Source organism: Ranitomeya variabilis, chromosome 2 (assembly GCF_051348905.1).
Source record: "Ranitomeya variabilis isolate aRanVar5 chromosome 2, aRanVar5.hap1, whole genome shotgun sequence".
Classification (NCBI taxonomy): Eukaryota; Metazoa; Chordata; class Amphibia; order Anura; family Dendrobatidae; genus Ranitomeya; species Ranitomeya variabilis.
The window spans coordinates 1013272129-1013291600 of NC_135233.1; the positions used below are offsets into that span (position 1 = coordinate 1013272129).

At 49.9% G+C, this 19472-nt stretch overlaps 1 protein-coding gene across 1 annotated transcript in view; it reads right to left on the reverse strand.

Moving 5' to 3' along the window:
- LOC143810130 (alpha-1,4-N-acetylglucosaminyltransferase-like) overlaps positions 1–19472 on the reverse strand; it is a 90744-nt gene that overhangs the window by 17533 nt on the left and 53739 nt on the right. The window lies entirely within an intron of this gene.

Here is a 19472-nt window from a genome sequence, read left to right on the forward strand (position 1 = left end):
AATGATGTCGAAAAATGTTATAAGATACTACAAAATATTAGATAGTACCCCTCCAAAAAAAGGACAGATTGTTAGGCCCACTCACATCTGATGCCTGGGCCCCCCCAAAAATAGGTAAAAAATTATATTTTCATGGTCTTGTTGTATCGCAATGAGCTGGCTGTAGTCTGTAGCGTGACCAAGCAAATAAATGTTGAAAAAAGGGGGCTATGGATTGCTTTATAACAAAATGGTATAATCTTAAAAATAATTTTAAAAAATTGCCACGTATAATAACAGCTAGATATATATAAAATATGCAGCAGCAGACAGTAATGGAGCCTTTTGATGTATGCAGGGAGATCTATACACTCACATACAGTGTCTGCAAGCCTGTAGCGACCATACACGAAGTGCATGGGCTGAGAAACATTTCACCATGGGGGGTACCTTTTTTAAAAATCTTTTATGGACATCATATGCAAGCTTGACAAAAATTGGACTGCCTGTAGCATCACAGAACATGTTAAGCGTCGTGATCTAGTGGTGGAGAATGAGGAGACATTGCTGAAGGCCTCATGAAAAAATAGGCACAATGTAAAGAAGTGTGTCTCCTAGACTTGTAATGCCCATTCACGCAGTGCATGGGCTGACAAACATTTCCCCAAGGGGGATACATTTTTAAAAATATACTATGGCCATCATAGACACCCTTGCCAAATATTGGACAGCCTTTAGTGGCACAGAATATGTTAAGCCTGGTGATGTAGTGGTGGAGAAAGAGGAGACATTGCTGAAGGCCTCATTATAAACTAGGCCCAATGTAAAAGAGTGTGTCTCCTAGACTTGTAATGCCCATACACGCAGTGCATGGGCTGACAAACATTTCCCCAAGGGGGATGCAATTTTTAAAAATATACTTTAGGCATCATAGACACCCTTGCCAAAAATTGGACTGCCTGTAGCATCACAGGACACATTAAGCATGGTGAATGGTGATCTAGTGGTGGAGAATGAGGAGACATAAAGATAAATCATACTGAAATTAAAAAAAAGGATGTAAATCCACCAACAAAAAGTAAATAACAAAAGGGAGGGGCGAGCACAGGTTCATATATATGATGCCAGATTGATTCCAACGAGATATGTTTGTCCATAGCAACAGCTCAGAGACAGGGATATAAAAATATATATACTGTAATAGTATTGCAATATTTTCATATTGTAAAGGTATACACTGGGTCATAAAAGGATGGTGCAAAGATATTAAAACTAGAAAATATACAAGAATAAATGGGAAGAATATACATACATCTCATTTTGATGACAGTTCCCCCTGGGGGAGTTTATTTTGGTTTCTAATTAGTAACGGGCATCTGAAAAACAACCTTGCACAAAAATTGAGTGACTTTTGCCTCACGGAATACATTCACTCTGGCCTTGTACTGGTTGTGGATGATGAGGATGAGGATAAGGAGGAGTGCAGCACCCCAGAGTCTTGGTCGTTGCAGTAACGTCGCTCTGCCGCTAAGGGGAGTGATGGTACATCTGATTGCACTAAAAGAGTTCACCTGACCAGGTATCACAGTCACACATTACACTTCACACTCCGGCCACCAGGAGGAGCAAAAGGTTCTATGTATTAGGCCACTCCTCACATTCTGGTAAAACTGGGGGTTGGATAGGAAGTTAGGGAGAAGCTGACTGGGTTTTGCCCAGGTAACATCTAGTGAGAGGAGAGCGTTACTTGGGAAGATTCAGGGGGTCCCTGTCAGGGGTGGGATCCTGAGAGTGGCCTAGCAAAAGGACAGATTGTTACGGAGCCACGCCTGCACCTCATTGCGGCGGCATCTTAAGAAAGGACACAAGGCAAGGTATATTGTGGAGAAGTGAGAAACGAGATCACAGCACAAAGGAGATAAAACCAGAAGGAGTCGTGCTCTAAGATCAGCAACATCCTTCTGAGGCGCGTAGCCGGCGGCCGGAACGCCGAGGAAGTTATAGGCTCTACGCATTACTTTGAACTACGGCAGGGCAGTTAACTCTAGGTTGGCTGTCTCACCTTTTACACCTAATGAAGTCAACGGATTCAATTGTGGGAGAGGGGCATCTCTAGGGCCCCTATAAAATAACTCCAGGCCTACCCCGTCATACGGGTGTGTCCTATCCAAACCACCTGGGGGACGGAGAGAGAGAACAGAAACATACATGACAGTTGTGAGGACTATCCCGTGGTGCTCAGCATTGTGGTACTACAACACCCAGGCACTAGTAGGAAGGCTACTGATTTCCACCTGCAAAGGGAACTCTGGATGTGCCTTCGGACCGGCCAGTCTCAGCCAGCCCTGTTAGCAGTACTCTGGATTGTGGATGCCGAAGCCTTCAGTAAAGAGGTAAACAGACTGCAACCCTGTGTCCTCATCATTTACTGCAACCTACACCATCACCTACACCTTTTATTGGGCGCCCCTTAGCAGGGCCACACACCGGGTCGGGCCACCGTGACATTCCTAGTACCGAGTACCGAGTACCGAATACCCCGCTGCCCTGCGTCTGGGGGCCGCTCCAGGAGGATAACACCAAACCGACAAAATCAGGAAGCAGAAAGCCATGTGTGGTTGGGGAGAGGTGCATGACAATACACCTCCACAAAAAAGACAATGTATTACAGGTTATGTTTCGTGGTTTTCACTTGGTAGTGTACAGAAATCTTGCCCAATCCAGCCCTTGTTTATTTTTATAAGAATCAGCCTGTCAGAATTTTCAGTTCACAGGCTGATGTGCTTATCTGTTATAATTCCACCAGCGGCACAAAAACCCTCTCTGACAGAACACTAGCAGCAGAGCAGGTCAGGACCTCCAACGTGTAAAGAGTCAGTTCATGCCACGTGTCCAGCTTGGATACCCAATAATTAAAAGGCACAGAGGAATCACGGAGGACGTTTGTATGATCTGCAAGGTACTCCCTCAGCATCTTTCCAAACATTGCACTTCTTGTGACAGCGCCCCTTGCCTCTGTGCCGCCATGATGGGAGGGTCTGAGAAAACCATGCTGTCCTCCTCATCCTCATTGCCTACCAATCCACGTTGGGAAGACATGAGGTGGGCTGAGTGTAATCCCCCTGTATGGTTCCTTGTTCCATGTCCTCATGCTCTGCCTGCATTGCATCCTCTTTACTTGTGAGCAGAGAGGTTTTTCAGAATGCTGAGAAGCGGGAAGATGATGCTAATTATGACGTCATTGCCGCTCACCATCTTGGTGCAGTCGTCAAAGTTTTGTAGGATGGTACATATGTCTGACATCCATGTCCACTCCTGAGGTCTTATGTGTGGACCCTGAACTGAATATCGATGGCCTTGTTGATGTTGGTAGTAGGGTTGAGCGACTTTTATTTTTTTGGGGGGTCGAGTCGGGTTTTGCGAGTGCAATCGGCCAATTATCGCGAAAAGTCGGGGATCGACCGAAACACGAAACCCAATGGAAGTCAATGGCGAAGCATAGTCGGCAGTGAGTGGGGGCCAGGAAAACACCTACAGTGCCCATTTTAATGGCAAAAACATCAATTCTTGTTTCTGAAGCTTGTCAATCTTAACTAACTTTAAAATAATAGTTGTGCATTGGAAATTGGGGGTCATTTGGCTAAAGTTGTGGGGGGTAGGGCTGGTTCAAGTTTTTAGTGGGCCCAGGAAACGTGGACTACGTCACGGCGGTGGAGCAGTGAGAGGTAAGTGTTTCAACTTTGCAAGTGCTGTGATCCAGAGCAAGCAGGGGGGCCCACTCGTTGGCATTGGCACTGGCACAGGGCCCCTCAAAGTACGGCGGTGTGTTTGCACGGCAGGGGCGCATCACATTGGCAGTGACACTTCTGCATACTCTGAGGGGCCCTGTGCCTGTGACGTCACCAATGTGTATGCCCCCCCACCTGATGAAGGAACCTGCACTTTCATCTGCACCTTCCTCTTTGTCCCTGTGTAAGGTGGTATAGTATGCGGGACGGGGAACCTGACTTTCAGCAGGGTCAGATTGTGGCTGTGTAGCGTGAAAGGGGAATGTAGTGGTCTGGGTCAATGTACCACAAGACTCATCTAGCACTGGCTGGGAAATGGGCAGGATGAGGATGAAACACAGATATAGGCCCAAATAATAAAGTGGGCTAAATGCAGTTCAAAATTGGTAAAAGGACTAACCAGGCAGCATTGGTTTGTTCAGTGGAGTAGAAAACCCAGGAGCGGCAGACACCGTTTTAAGGGCTCAACCACAGTAGTAGGCCCAATGCAGTTTAATATTACAAATAAAGGCCGAAAGCCTGAAGATGGAAGCTCGGGAAAACAAATCAGGAGAAAACCCAGGAGCGGCAGACACCGTTTTAAGGGCCCAACCACACTAGTAGGCCCAATGCTGTTTAATATTACAAATCTAGCCCAAAAGCCTGAAGATTAATGCTCAGATTGAAGCTCAGCTCTGTACAGTGGAGAACAGAAAGCAGCGGTAGACACCGTTAGTAGGCCCCAACCAAACTAGTAGGCCAACAGCAGTGTTATATTAACAACAACTACTTAATGAGAGCCTGAAGATTGAAGCTCAGGCAAGTAAACCTGGAGAACACCTTGGGGCGGCAGACACCGTTAGTAGGCCCCAAACAAAATAGTAGGCCAACTGCACTGTCATATTAACAACAACTACTTAATGAGAGCCTGAAGATTGAAGCTCAGCTCTGTACAGTGGAGGACAACACCTTGGAGCGGCAGACACCATTAGTAGGCCCCAACCACACATATTAACAACAACTACTTAATGAGAGCCTGAAGATTGAAGCTCAGGCAAGTAAACCTGGAGAACACCTTTGAGGGCCAGACACCGTTAGTAGGCCCCAACCACACTAGTAGGCCAACTGCAGTGTTATATTAACAACAACTACTTAATGAGAGCCTGAAGATTGAAGCTCAAGAAAACAAAACAGGAGAAAATCCAGGAGCGGCAGATACCGTTAGTAGGGCCCAAACAGACAAGTAGGCCAAATGCAGTTAAATATCTGATACTATAGGCCGAAAGCCTGAAGACTGAAGCTCAGCTTTGTACAGTGAAGGACAACACCAGGGAGCGGCAGACACCATTAGTAGGCCCCAACCACACATATTAACAACAACTACTTAATGAGAGCCTGAAGATTGAAGCTCAGCTTTGTACAGTGGAGGACAACACCAGGGATCGGCAGACACCGTTAGTAGGCCCCAACCACACATATTAACAACAACTACTTAATGAGAGCCTGTAGATTGAAGCTCAGCTTTGTGCAGTGGAGGACAACTGTAATGGGAGACAGACACAATAAGTAGGCCTAAATAAGTAATTAGGCAAAATGCTGTTCAAAATTGGTAATTGCAGTACACTTGCAGGATAGCGTGGTTCAGCGGAGGAGGGCATGTGTAATTAGTGGCTCTGACACAGGAAGTAGGCCTAAAATAAAAATGAAGGCTATATTAAGTTCAAAATTGGTAAAAGGAGTACACATGTGGCATAGCTGGGTTCTGTGGTGGAGGACAACTGTTATGACAGGCTTACACAGTTACTAGGCACAAATAAGTAAGAAGGATAAATGCAGTTCACAATTGGTAACAGGAGTACACAGGCGGCATAGCTTTGTTCAGTGGAGGACAACTGCAAGGAGTGGACTGGCCGAGACAGACACAGGTAGTAGGCCTACAATGGAAAGTAGGCTCTATGCAGTTTAAAATAGGTTACAGGGGTACACAGGCAGCATTGGTGTGCTCAGCGGAGGACAATTTGAAGGAGGGACCGCAGACAGACATAGCAGGCCTAAAATAAGAAAATAGGCTCTATGCAGCTTCCTTGACGTGGCAGGGGTACACAGGCAGGATTGGTGTGCTCAGCGGAGGGCAATTCGAAGGAGGGACCACAGACAGACTTAGTAGGCCTAAAATAAGAAAATAGGCTCTATGCAGCTTCCTTTACGTGGCAGGGGTACACAGGCAGCATTGTTGTGCTCAGCGGAGGACAATTCGAAGGAGGGACCGCAGACAGACTTAGAAGGCCTAAAATAACAAAATAGGCTCTATGCAGCTTCCTTTACGTGGCAGGGGTACACAGGCAGGATTGGTGTGCTCAGCGGAGGACAATTCGAAGGAGGGACCGCAGACAGACTTAGAAGGCCTAAAATAACAAAATAGGCTCTATGCAGCTTCCATTATGTGGCAGGGGTACACAGGCAGCATTGGTGTGCTCAGCGGAGGACAATTTGAAGGAGGGACCGCAGACAGACGTAGAAGGCCTAAAATAACAAAATAGGCTCTATGCAGCTTCCAATATGTGGCAGGTAGTGTTGAGCATTCCGATACCGCAAGTATCGGGTATCGGCCGATACTTAGCGGTATCGGAATTCCGATACCGAGATCCGATACTTGCCGCGTATCGGATACCGGAATCGGAAGTTCCCAGGATTCAAACTGCACAAATTTGCACGAATTCAGCCAATGAGAATGATTCCAAGTGTGGGCACATCCTGTTCAGCATGGAGGGCATGAAACTACTGGCAAGGCTGTGATTGGCTGCTGAAATGATGTCATGCTGCAGTTTAAAAGTCGCTGGCGCCATTTTGCGATCACTCTGCTGTGAATTCAGTTAGTGACAGGACGCTGTTTGCTGACTGAGGGCCAGTTTAGAGATAGCGATTTGCTTCTTTGTGCTTTCCAAAGGCTAATTTAGCAACCGCTGTGTTCACCTACTAATCACCTTGCTTTTGCCTTGCAGCGCTGTTTTCACAGCGATCTGCAAGGTCTGTGTGTGTGTGTGTGTGTGTGTGAGTACAGCCCACTCTCTAGTCTGTGTGCAGACAATAGGCCATAGCTGGTTGTATTCAGTTCAGGGAGGGTGGTTCATTGCCACATACTGTTATATTTATTTTTTTTTTTTCAAGTAGTGTAGTCTGCGGCTCATTTTTTCTAATAATTCCTATTAGTGACTTTCCACCCGTATCCAGCTAACTTGTGGAAAAACAGTACATAGGATAACGTAGAGGAGTGTTTTGGGGCCTTGCAGCACCGTTTATGGCTGTCTGCACGGTCTCCGTGTGACTGCAGCTCGCCCTTTTGTCAGTTCAGCCCCCCAAAAATAAATAAATAATAAAGTTCACCAAACACACCACTTTACATATGTGTAGGCCACATTAGCTCATATTAAAGTCTAGTCCAAACTTTAGAAAATTAGTGTTTCTTATACCTGTTAGGAGCTGGTCAGGAATAAGCACACAAAGCCGTTACCCGTTAGTACTTTTCTGCTTATCTTTATCAGTCAACCAAGATGAAGAAGGCAGGGAGTAAGGCACGTGGGCATGGGCGCGGAGCAGGGAGAGGACGTGGGGATTCTGTGCCTGCTGCGGGCACCGGTGACTCCTCAGCACCCAGTTTCACCAGGGAACAGTCCTTCATGCGCAGCTTTGTCGCAGAGCGCCGTACACCGCTGCTGCGTGAAGAACAAATTGAAGCCGTTGTCGGATGGATGGCAGCTAACGCATCGACTTCAATTAGTGCCACATCCTCTCAGACACAGAGCACTGGAGAGCAGCCATCTGTCTCTTCACCACCTGCCAAATTGCCCAGGCAGACAGAGAGCCCAGGACAGGAGCCATCTCTTCTTCTGTTCTCTGAATCTCTTGGCTTGGAAACAGGGGGCCAGCCAAGCAGCATTGGAGAAATTGAAGAAGAGGCAGGGTGCAGTGATGCCCAACCGCTTTTTCTCTCTTCCTCTGAAGAGGCGGGTGGGCCAGTGTCTCCGGTCACCACATCGCAGGACGCATCTGCTGATGACACTCAGGTGCCACTTTCTGGTGCGTGCTCTGCTGCTGAGACTACCCAGGAGGAGCAGTTGGTGGCAGAGGGTAGTGTAGATGATGAGGTCCTTGACCCATCTTGGCGTGAGGGACAGGAAGGTGGTGGGAGCAGCTCTGAGGAAGAGATTCCCCGAACGGGCCAAAGAGGCAGAGGGAGGGGGAAGACTGCGGATCCTGCAGCCTCCGCTTTGGCACCCGTTCGGAGCATGTCTCTTCCAAAAGCCAAAAAGAGCGCTCCCAAGACTTGCAGTGCCTGGTTCTTTTTTGACACAGTTGCAGATGACATTTGCTATGTCAAATGCAAGGTGTGTCATCACAAAGTCAAAAGAGGTCGAAATATCAGCAACCTCAATACCTCCAACATGTGGAAACATGTGCGGACCAGGCACCTGGCGGAGTTAGAAAAACACACTGAAGAGCTAGGCCAACCAACAGCGGCAGCTACCACCTCTTCAGCTCGTGTTGCCTCTTCCTCCAGCTCACACGCAGCTGGTTCGGCTTCCTCCCAGGATCGCCGTGGAAGAACCTCTGGCCCTGTTGTCCAGAGACCCACTGTAATTCCACCCGCAGCACCATGTTCCCAGTCATCCACACACTCCCAGCCCAGTCTACAGCCATCGGTAGTACAGGCATGGGAGAAAAGGCGGCCTTTCTCGTCAAACCACCCACGAGCACAGGCTCTGACTTCAGGCATTGCCAAACTTCTGTCACTGGAAATGCTGTCATTCAGGCTGGTGGAGACTGATAGCTTCCGTGACTTGATGTCATTGGCAGTCCCACAGTACAATGTGCCCAGCCGCTTTTACTTCAGCAGGCAAGCTGTCCCTGCCCTGCACAAGTATGTGGAGGGACACATAAAACACGCGCTACTGAACGCCGTTCCCCACCTCCCCACCGATGCGTGGACTAGTCAACATGGACAACGGCGGTACCTTTCCCTCACTGCCCATTGGGTTAATGTTGTTGAGCCGGGTACAGATCGTGCGAGTGGCGCAGGACGTGTCCTGCCCACTCCAAGGATTGCAGGAATCCATTCTGTACGCATTGACTCCTCCTCTTACACAAGTTCCTCAGAATCATCGCTGCAGGAGCCGTCACAGTCCACCTCCACATGGACCCGTGATGAACATTTACCTGTTACGACCGACATGAGCACAGCCATGGCCAAACGTCAACAGGCCGTCTTGAAATTAATTTCTTTGGGGAATTGAAGCCACACAGCGCAGGAGCTCTGGAATGCCATCAAGCAGGAGAGTGATGTGTGGTTTGTGCCAGCGAATCTCCAGCCAGGCATGGTAGTGTGTGATAATGGCCGAAATCTGGTGGCAGCTCTGGGCCTCGGCAACCTCACTCACATCCCATGTCTGGCACATGTGCTCAATTTGGTCATGCAGAGTTTTTTGAGGGACTATCCGGATCTTGATGCACTGCTGCACAAGGTCCGCCTAGAGTGTGCTCACTTGCGGTGTTCCAGCACGGCAAAATCGCGCATTGCGGCTCTGCAGCGCCGACACCGCCTGCTGGAACATCGCATCATATGTGACCTACCTACCAGGTGGAATTCCACGTTACATATGTTGGAGCGGTTGTGTGAGCAGCAGCAAGCTGTAATGGAGTACCAGCTGCATCAGGCGCAAAGAAGTCGCACTCCGCGCCGTTCAGACTTCACAACCACAGAGTGGGCCACTATGAAGGACGTCTGCCAGGTTTTGCGTCCCTTCGATTATTCCACGCGGATGGCGAGTGCAGATGATGCACTAGTCAGCATGACTGTCCCCCTTATCTGCCTGCTTGAAAAATCACTGCAAGCGCTAAGGGATGATGTTGTGGAAGAGGTGGAGGATGAGGATTCACCATTTCCATCATCTTCTGGACAGTCAGCCCCACGTGGTTCCTCACAAACGCGTAGGCAGGGGACACTTTGTGAGGAGGATGAGGAGGAGTCAATGGAAGAGGAAGACATCCGTCCAGAGGAGGGAGTTACACAATTGTCCAGTACTCAGTATGTACAGCGAGGGTGGGGTGATGACAAGCGGGCAGAGATCACGCCTCCAGCAGGGGACAGCGTTTCTTGGCCAGTTGGCAGTCTGCAGCACATGGTGGATTATATGCTGCAGTGCCTGAGAAACGACCGCCGCATCGCCCACATTCTCAACATGTCTGATTATTGGGTGTTCACCCTCCTCGATCCTCGCTACCGGGACAACGTAGAAAGCCTCATCACACCGTTGAACCGGGAGCGAAAAAGGCGGGAGTACCAAGACTCACTGGTGAATTCCATCATCTTCTCCATTCCAACTGAGAGAAGTGCTGCTAGTGCATTACAAAGCAGCTCAGTGCGTCCAGGCAGTGGAGGAGGCTCTGCACAAAGAGGGAGCAGAAGCAGTGCCTCTGCCCAAGGCAAGACCAGTATGGCCCAACTGTGGCACAGTTTTCTGTGCCCGCCACAAAAGTCTACACCATCACAGACGGCTCCAGTCAGCAGGAGGCAACGGTTCCATCAGATGATGACAGACTACATGTCTTGCCCTCTTGCTGTACTCCCAGACGGCTCTTCACCTTTCAAGTTTTGGGTCTCAAAGCTGGATACATGGCCAGAGCTAAGCCAGTATGCATTGGAGGTGCTGGCTTGCCCTGCGGCTAGTGTATTATCGGAACGCGTCTTTAGTGCTGCAGGTGGTGTACTAACTGACCGTCGCATGCGACTATCCTCCGATAACGTTGACCGGCTTACTTTCCTGAAAATGAACAAGGCCTGGATCTCGCAGGAATTTGCCACTCCTCTTCCTGATTAAATAATTAGGTGACTGTCTACAGTATCCAGGTCTCCTGTTGTGTTCATCTTTCTACCACCTGAACTTAAATTCCTGGGCTCCAACACCGCCAGTTGAGGCTCAGAAGTGCCGTCTGCAAAGTGCAGTCTGCCGTCTGTCAAAACATACGACCCAGTGTTATTGGGTTTCAGTAACGTCAGCTGATCCCCAGCTGTGTAGCCGGCAATGTGTCCTGCGACCGCCATGCTGACACAACAACTTAAATGTAAGGGAACCTGTCCCCCCCCCAAGGCGTTTGTTACTGAAAGAGCCACCTTGTGCAGCAGTAATGCTGCACAAGGAAAAGGTAGCTATTTTTGTTTTGCTCCGTGCATGCGCAGAACTTAACACTTATAAAATGTGTCCACTGATACCGTAAAACCGTCCCGGAGGTGGGACTTTCCTTCGTAATGTGACGCAGCACAGCCGTCATTCTTACTCCCCCAGCGAAGTGCGCCGGCTCCTCAGCGTTGTTTGATTCTGTCTCGAAGCCTGCGCTGTTATGTTATCCCTTGGCCAGGCACACTTAGCACTGCCCGTCTTCTGACATCATTTGGTGTCAGGCTGGCTGCGCCTGTGCGGCCGCGCTGGCCGAGATCCCGCCTCGCAGTGTCTTCTGATTTAATCCCACTGCAGGCCTGAGATCCATGGACATGCGCAGTGCATATCTGAACCTCCGCCTCTCACTCATCTCCCTACGCCTTCTTCAGACTGTGCGCCATCAGCTGATCCCTAATAGCATGCCACGGCCGTGACGCCGCACAGTCTGAAAAAGCCGTAGGGAGGGGAGTGAGAGGCGAGGATATGCACTGCGCATGGCCACGGATCCCAGGCCCACGGTTGGATTACATTAGATGACAATGCGAGGCGGGCTCTCGGCCAGCGTGTCCGCACGGGCGCAGCCAGCCTGACACCAAATGATGTCAGAAGATGGGCAGCGCAAAATGTGTGCATGGACAAGGGCTAACATAAAAGCGCAGGCTCCGGGACAGATTCAAACAACGCTGAGGAGGCGGCGCACGGCGCCAAGGGGGTAAGAATGACAGCTGTGCTGCGTCACATGACAAAGGAAAGTCCCTCCGACCGGACGGTTTAACGGTGTGAGGGGACACATTTCATAAGTGTCAAGTTCAGCGTTTGCAAGGACCATAATTAAAAGAGCTAAGTTTACCTTTTCCAGCATTAGTGCTGTACAATATGGCTCTTTCAGCTACAAACCCCTGGGGGGGGGTTAAAGGTTCCCTTTCAACTTGCTCCAGTGCAGGCTTCGGCCTACACTATGCTCCTCCTGCTGACCCTGGGCTCTAACACCACCAGTTGGCGCCCAGATGTGCTAGCTGCACAGAGAAAAACACCAGCCAATGTGTCAGTGGGGTTCAGCAATGCCAGCTGTACCCCTGCTGTGTAGCCGGCAACGTGTCCTGCAACTGCCACGCAGACACAACAGACCTAAAGCTGCCGCCAGTGCAGGCTTCGGCCTACACTCTGCTCCCTCTACTCCTCCTGCTGACCCTGGGCTCTAACACCGCCAGTTGGGGCCCAGAAGTGCTGGCTGCACAGAGCCAAACACACGCCACTCTGTCAGTGGGGTTCAGCACCGCCAGCTGTTCCCCTGCTGTGTAGCCGACATCGTGTCCTGCAACAGCCACGCAGACACAAGAACTGAAATTGAAGGGAACCTGTCCCCCCTCCCCCAGGTGTTTGTATGTTTTACAGGCACCTTGTACAGCAGTAATGCTGCATGTGTGCAAGGTGGCTCATAAACTTATTCTCCTTGCACACGTGGAACAGAACACGTCTAAAATGTGTCCCCTGAGGCCATTAAAACGTCCCTGAGGTGTGACTTTCCTTTGTAATGACACGCAACAACCCCCTTGGTAGCGCTGCCCATCTTCTGGCATCATTGTTTGGCTGGCTGCGCCTCTGCGGCCGCCCTGGCCCACACAACGCCCCTCGGTGTCTTATTTATTTTGACTGCGAGGGTGTGATTGATGGGCATGAGCAGTGCATATGTTCGCCTGTCCCCCATCTCCTTCGGCCTTCTTCAGACTGTGCGGCTTCATGGCCGTGGCATGCGACAAGGGATCAGCTGACGCCGCACAGTCTGAAGCAGGTGTAAGGACCCGAGTGTGAGACGCGAACATATGTACTGCGCCAGGCCATGAATCCCAGCCCCGCAGTGTTTTAACAACGTAAAGACACTGCGGTGTTGGGATTCATGGTCATCGCGAACCGCACCGGCCAACATTAAATGATGTCAGAAGATGGGCAGCGCTAACAGCGCAAGGCCAAGGGATAACACGACAGCGCAGACTCCTGTGCAGCAAATAACGATGCTCAGGAGGCTGCGCCCAGCACCAAGGTGGGATTTTTGACAGCTGTGCTGCGTCTCATTACAAAGGGAACTCACGCCTCCAAAACAGTTTGACTGCTTAAGGGCCTAAATGTTATACGTGTTTCTTTCTGCGTGTGCAAGGAGCAAAATTAAAAGAGCAACCTTTGACTTGTGCAGCATTACTGCTGCCCAAGCTGTGGCTCTTGTAGTTTGTAACCCCTGAGGGGGGGTTAAAGGTTACCTTTAAAATTGGTTCAATTAGGCTTCGGCCTACACTCTGCTCCACCTGCAGAGCCCGGGCTCCAACACCGCTAGTTGCTGTCCGGAAGTGCTGGCTGCACAGAGCAAAACACACGCCACTCTGTCAGTGGGGTTCAGCACCGCCAGCTGTTCCCCTGCTGTGTAGCCGGCATCGTGTCCTGCAACAGCCACGCAGACACAAAGCTGCCACCAGTGCAGGCTTCGGCCTACACTCCGCTCCCTCTCCTCCTGCTGACCCTGGGCTCTAACACCGCCACTTGGTGCCCGGTACTGCTAGCTGCACAGAGAAAAACACCTCGCCAATGTGTCAGTGAGTGGGGTTCAGCACCGCCAGCTGTTCCCCTGCTGTGTAGCCGGCATCGTGTCCTGCAAAAGCCACGCAGACACAAGAACTGAAATTGAAGGGATCCTGTCGCCCCACCCCCAGGTGTTTGTATGTTTTACAGGCACCTTGTACAGCAGTAATGCTGCATGTGTGCAAAGTGGCTCATAAACTTATTCTCCTTGCACACGTGGAACTGAACACGTCTACAATGTGTCCCCTGAGACCATTAAAACGTCCCTGAGGTGTGACTTTCCTTTGTAATGAAACGCAACGACCCCCTTGGTAGCACAGCCCTTCTTCTGACATCATTATTTGGCTGGCTGCACCTCTGCGGCCGCCCTGCCCGACACAACGCCCCTCGGTGTCTTATTTATTTTGACTGCGAGGGTGTGATTGACGGGCATGAGCAGTGCATATCTTCGCCAGGCTGTCACTCAGCTCCTTCCGCCTTCTTCAGACTGTGCGGCTTCATGGCCGTGGCATGCGATAAGGGATCAGCTGACGCCGCACAGTCTGTAGCAGGTGTAAGGACACGAGCGAGAGGCAAACATATGTACTGCGCCAGGCCATGAATCCCAGCCCCGCAGTGTGAAACACTGTAAAGACACTGCGGGGCTGGGATTCATGGGCATCGCGAACCGCACCAGCCGACATGAAATGATGTCAGAAGACGGGCAGCGCATGGCCAAGGGATAACGCAACAACGCAGACTCCTGTACATCAAAATGCGATGCTCAGGAGGCCGCACCAAGCACCAAGGTGGTATTTTTGCCAGCTGTGCTGCGTCTCATTATGAAGGGAACTCCCGCCTCTAAAACAGATTGACTGTATAAGGGCCAAAATGTTGTACGTGTTTCATTCAGCTTGTGCAAGGAACAAAATTAAAAGAGCAACCTTTGACTTGTGCAGCACTACTGCTGCATAAGGCGTGGCTCTTCTAGTTTGTAACACCTGAGGGGGGGTTAAAGGTTACCTTTAAAATTGGTTCAATTAGGCTTCGGCCTACACTCTGCTCCCTTTGCAGAGCCTGGGCTCCAACACCGCCAGTTGGTGCCCCGAAGTGCTGGCTGCACAGAGAAAAACACCTCGCCAATGTGTCAGTGGGGTTCAGCACCGCCAGCTGTTCCCCTGCTGTGTAGCCGGCAACGTGTCCTGCAACAGCCACGCAGACACAACAGACCTACAAATGCCTCCAGTGCAGGCTTCGGCCTACACTCTGCTCCCCCTGCTGACCCTTTGCTCCAACACAGCTAGTTGGGGCTCTAGGAAGATAAGCTTGAATAGGTCCCCATCCTGGTTCCAGCACCGTCAGCTGGTTCCAGGCAGAGCCTTTGGCTTAGGTGCCTCCTTCTGGGTATCCAAGTTCCACCAACGTCAGGTGGTCCTTGGTAGTGCTTTCAGGCACGGGTACCTCCTGCTTAGTAACCGGGTTCCAGTAACGTTAGCTGGTCCTCGGTAGTTCCATTGGCTCTTGGACCTTCGGCTACCCATCCGGGTTCCAGTACCGTCAGCTGGTTCTCGGCAGTGTCTTTTGCTCTTGTACCTTCTGCTCCCCATCCTGGTTCCAGTACCGTCAGCTGGTTCCGGGCAGAGCCTTTGGCTTAGGTGCCTCCTTCTGGGTATCCGAGTTCCACCAACGTCAGGTGGTCCTTGGTAGTGCTTTCAGGCACGGGTACCTCCTGATTAGTAACCGGGTTCCAGTAACGTCAGCTGGTCCTCGGTAGTTCCATTGGCTCTTGGACCTTCGGCTACCCATCCGGGTTCCAGTACCGTCAGCTGTTTCTCAGCAGTGTCTTTTGCTCTTGTACCTTCTGCTCCCCATCCTGGTTCCAGTACCGTCAGCTGGTTCCGGGCAGAGCCTTTGGCTTAGGTGCCTCCCTCTGGGTATCCGAGTTCCACCAACGTCAGGTGGTCCTTGGTAGTGCTTTCAGGCACGGGTACCTTCTTCTTAGTAACCAGGTTCCAGTAACGTCAGCTGGTCCTCGGTAGTTCCATTGGCTCTTGGACCTTCGGGTAGCCATCCGAGTTCCAGTTCCATCAGCTGTTTCTCGGCATTTTCTCAGCCTTCTTGTACCTTCTGCTACATTTCCAAGTTCAAGACCCTAAAGACGACAGCCTGGAAGACCACCCCTAAGATGACGACGACACCAGAGACGACATCCACTGAGATGACGACGACCCTGGAGACGATGACCCTGAAGACCACCCCGATGACGACGACCCCGGAGACGACGACCCTGGAGACGACGACCCTGGAGATGACGACGACATGGGAGACCGAGAAGCAGAAGAACAAGAGGCTGCAGAACAAAGAGCAGAAGAACATTAAGCATAACACTAAATATCAGAGCAAAAGATATTATCTAAATTATAAGCAGAAGAAGACTAAGCAGTGTATGGGGGTGAGTCCGTTCCTCCTCGTGGTGCCCCTGTATAAAGCCTGATGCTGCAGGCCAAACTGAATGCGGACAAATGTAACTCTTTTGTGACAGGCAGAACGGAAGGTGTAATCTTCAAACTTTTATAGATAACAACTACGGGAATGCCTGTCACAAATAAGAATATGATGAAGAAGTTGAATATGAAGAAGATAATAGTTAAATAAAAAGAATATGAACAATGTAAAAAAAAAAATTATAGGTAGAAGATGAAGAAGAAGATGAATAAGGTGAAGAAGTTGATGTCAAATAAGCTGATGATGAGGATAATGAAGAAGAAAGTGTGGGAGAAGTAAAAAAGAAGGTGAAGGGCGTGGAAGTAGTGAAACATCAATATCTGACAAAATAAAAAAAAAAATAACATAGTCAAAATCTTTCTAACGCCGAATGTCATAAAAAAATCCCCAAATCCTGCTATTCTATTTGATTGGGCTAAACATCTGTGCCTTTAATGTCTCCGCCACCTCCCCCAATACATCCTACATTATTCTTAGTTGTTTTCCTTCATGTAGAATGAACCTACAAGGTAAGAAAGGGTTTATTTTAATTCCGATATTTTCGTCCCATTGACTTGCATTGGGATCGGGTATCGGTATCGGATTAGATCCGATACTTTGACTGTATCGGCCGATACTTTCCGATACCGATACTTTCCGATATCGGAAGGTATCGCTCAACACTAGTGGCAGGGGTACACAGGCAGCATTGGTGTGCTCAGAGGAGGACAATTTGAAGGAGGGACCGCAGACAGATGTAGAAGGCCTAAAATAACAAAATAGGCTCTATGCAGCTTCCATTATGTGGCAGGGGTACACAGGCAGCATTGGTGTGCTCAGAGGAGGACAATTCGAAGGAGGGACCACAAACAGACGTAGAAGGCCTAAAATAACACAATAGGCTCTATGCAGCTTCCATTATGTGGCAGGGGTACACAGGCAGCATTGGTGTGCTCAGCGGAGGACAATTCGAAGGAGGGACCGCAGACAGATGTAGAAGGCCTAAAATAACAAAATAGGCTCTATGCAGCTTCCATTATGTGGCAGGGGTACACAGGCAGCATTGGTGTGCTCAGAGGAGGACAATTCGAAGGAGGGACCGCAGACAGACTTAGAAGGCCTAAAATGACAAAATAGGCTCTATGCAGCTTCCTTTATGTGGCAGGGGTACACAGGCAGGATTGGTGTGCTCAGCGGAGTACAATTCGAAGGAGGGAGCGCAGACAGACGTAGAAGGCCTAAAATAACAAAATAGGCTCTATGCAGCTTCCATTATGTGGCAGGGGTACACAGGCAGCACTGGTGTACTCAGCGGAGGACAATTCGAAGGAGGGACCGCAGACAGACTTAGAAGGCCTAAAATGACAAAATAGGCTCTATGCAGCTTCCTTTACGTGGCAGGGGTACACAGGCAGCATTGGTGTGCTCAGCGGAGGACAATTCGAAGGAGGGACTGCAGACAGACTTAATAGGCCTAAAATAAGAAAATAGGCACTATGCAGCTTCCTTTACGTGGCAGGGGTACCAAGGCAGTATTGGTGTGCTCAGCGGAGGACAATTCGAAGGAGGGACCGCAGACAGACTTAGAAGGCCTAAAATAAGAAAATAGGCTCTATGCAGCTTCCTTTACGTGGCAGGGGTACACAGGCAGGATTGGTGTGCTCAGCGGAGGACAATTCGAAGGAGGGACCTCAGACAGACTTAGTAGGCCTAAAATAAGAAAATAGGCTCTATGCAGCTTCCATTATGTGGCAGGGGTACACAGGCAGCATTGGTGTGCTCAGAGGAGGACAATTCGAAGGAGGGACCGCAAACAGACGTAGAAGGCCTAAAATAACACAATAGGCTCTATGCAGCTTCCATTATGTGGCAGGGGTACACAGGCAGCATTGGTGTGCTCAGCGGAGGACAATTCGAAGGAGGGACCGCAGACAGATGTGGAAGGCCTAAAATAACAAAATAGGCTCTATGCAGCTTCCATTATGTGGCAGGGGTACACAGGCAGCATTGGTGTGCTCAGAGGAGGACAATTCGAAGGAGGGACCGCAGACAGACTTAGAAGGCCTAAAATGACAAAATAGGCTCTATGCAGCTTCCTTTATGTGGCAGGGGTACACAGGCAGGATTGGTGTGCTCAGCGGAGTACAATTCGAAGGAGGGAGCGCAGACAGACGTAGAAGGCCTAAAATAACAAAATAGGCTCTATGCAGCTTCCATTATGTGGCAGGGGTACACAGGCAGCACTGGTGTACTCAGCGGAGGACAATTCGAAGGAGGGACCGCAGACAGACTTAGAATGCCTAAAATGACAAAATAGGCTCTATGCAGCTTCCTTTACGTGGCAGGGGTACACAGGCAGCATTGGTGTGCTCAGCGGAGGACAATTCGAAGGAGGGACTGCAGACAGACTTAATAGGCCTAAAATAAGAAAATAGGCACTATGCAGCTTCCTTTACGTGGCAGGGGTACCAAGGCAGTATTGGTGTGCTCAGCGGAGGACAATTCGAAGGAGGGACCGCAGACAGACTTAGAAGGCCTAAAATAAGAAAATAGGCTCTATGCAGCTTCCTTTACGTGGCAGGGGTACACAGGCAGGATTGGTGTGCTCAGCGGAGGACAATTCGAAGGAGGGACCGCAGACAGACTTAGTAGGCCTAAAATAAGAAAATATGCTCTATGCAGCTTCCTTTACGTAGCAGGGGTACATAGGCAGGATTGGTGTGCTCAGCGGAGGACAATTCGAAGGAAGGACCGCAGACAGACGTAGAAGGCCTAAAATAACAAAATAGGCTCTATGCAGCTTCCATTATGTGGCAGGGGTACACAGGCAGCACTGGTGTACTCAGCGGAGGACAATTCGAATGAGGGACCACAGACAGACTTAGAAGGCCTAAAATGACAAAATAGGCTCTATGCAGCTTCCTTTACGTGGCAGGGGTACACAGGCAGCATTCGTGTGCTCAGCGGAGGACAATTCGAAGGAGGGACTGCAGACAGACTTAATAGGCCTAAAATAAGAAAATAGGCACTATGCAGCTTCCTTTACGTGGCAGGGGTACCCAGGCAGTATTGGTGTGCTCAGCGGAGGACAATTCGAAGGAGGAACCGTAGACAGACGTAGAAGGCCTAAAATAACAAAATAGGCTCTATGCAGCTTCCTTTACGTGGCAGGGGTACACAGGCAGGGTTGGTGTGCTCAGCGGAGGACAATTCGAAGGAGGGACCGCAGACAGACTTAGTAGGCCTAAAATAAGAAAATAGGCTCTATGCAGCTTCCTTTACGTAGCAGGGGTACACAGGCAGGATTGGTGTGCTCAGCGGAGGACAATTCGAAGGAGGGACCGCAGACAGTAAGTACTCCAAAAAACTTAATAGATGTCAATGTCTCGCCCCCCCAAAAAAAAGGGGGGGCATACTTCAGTACAGGGGTGGGCTCCTATGCTGACTTTCAGACATTGTAATTTGGCGCAAAGTATTT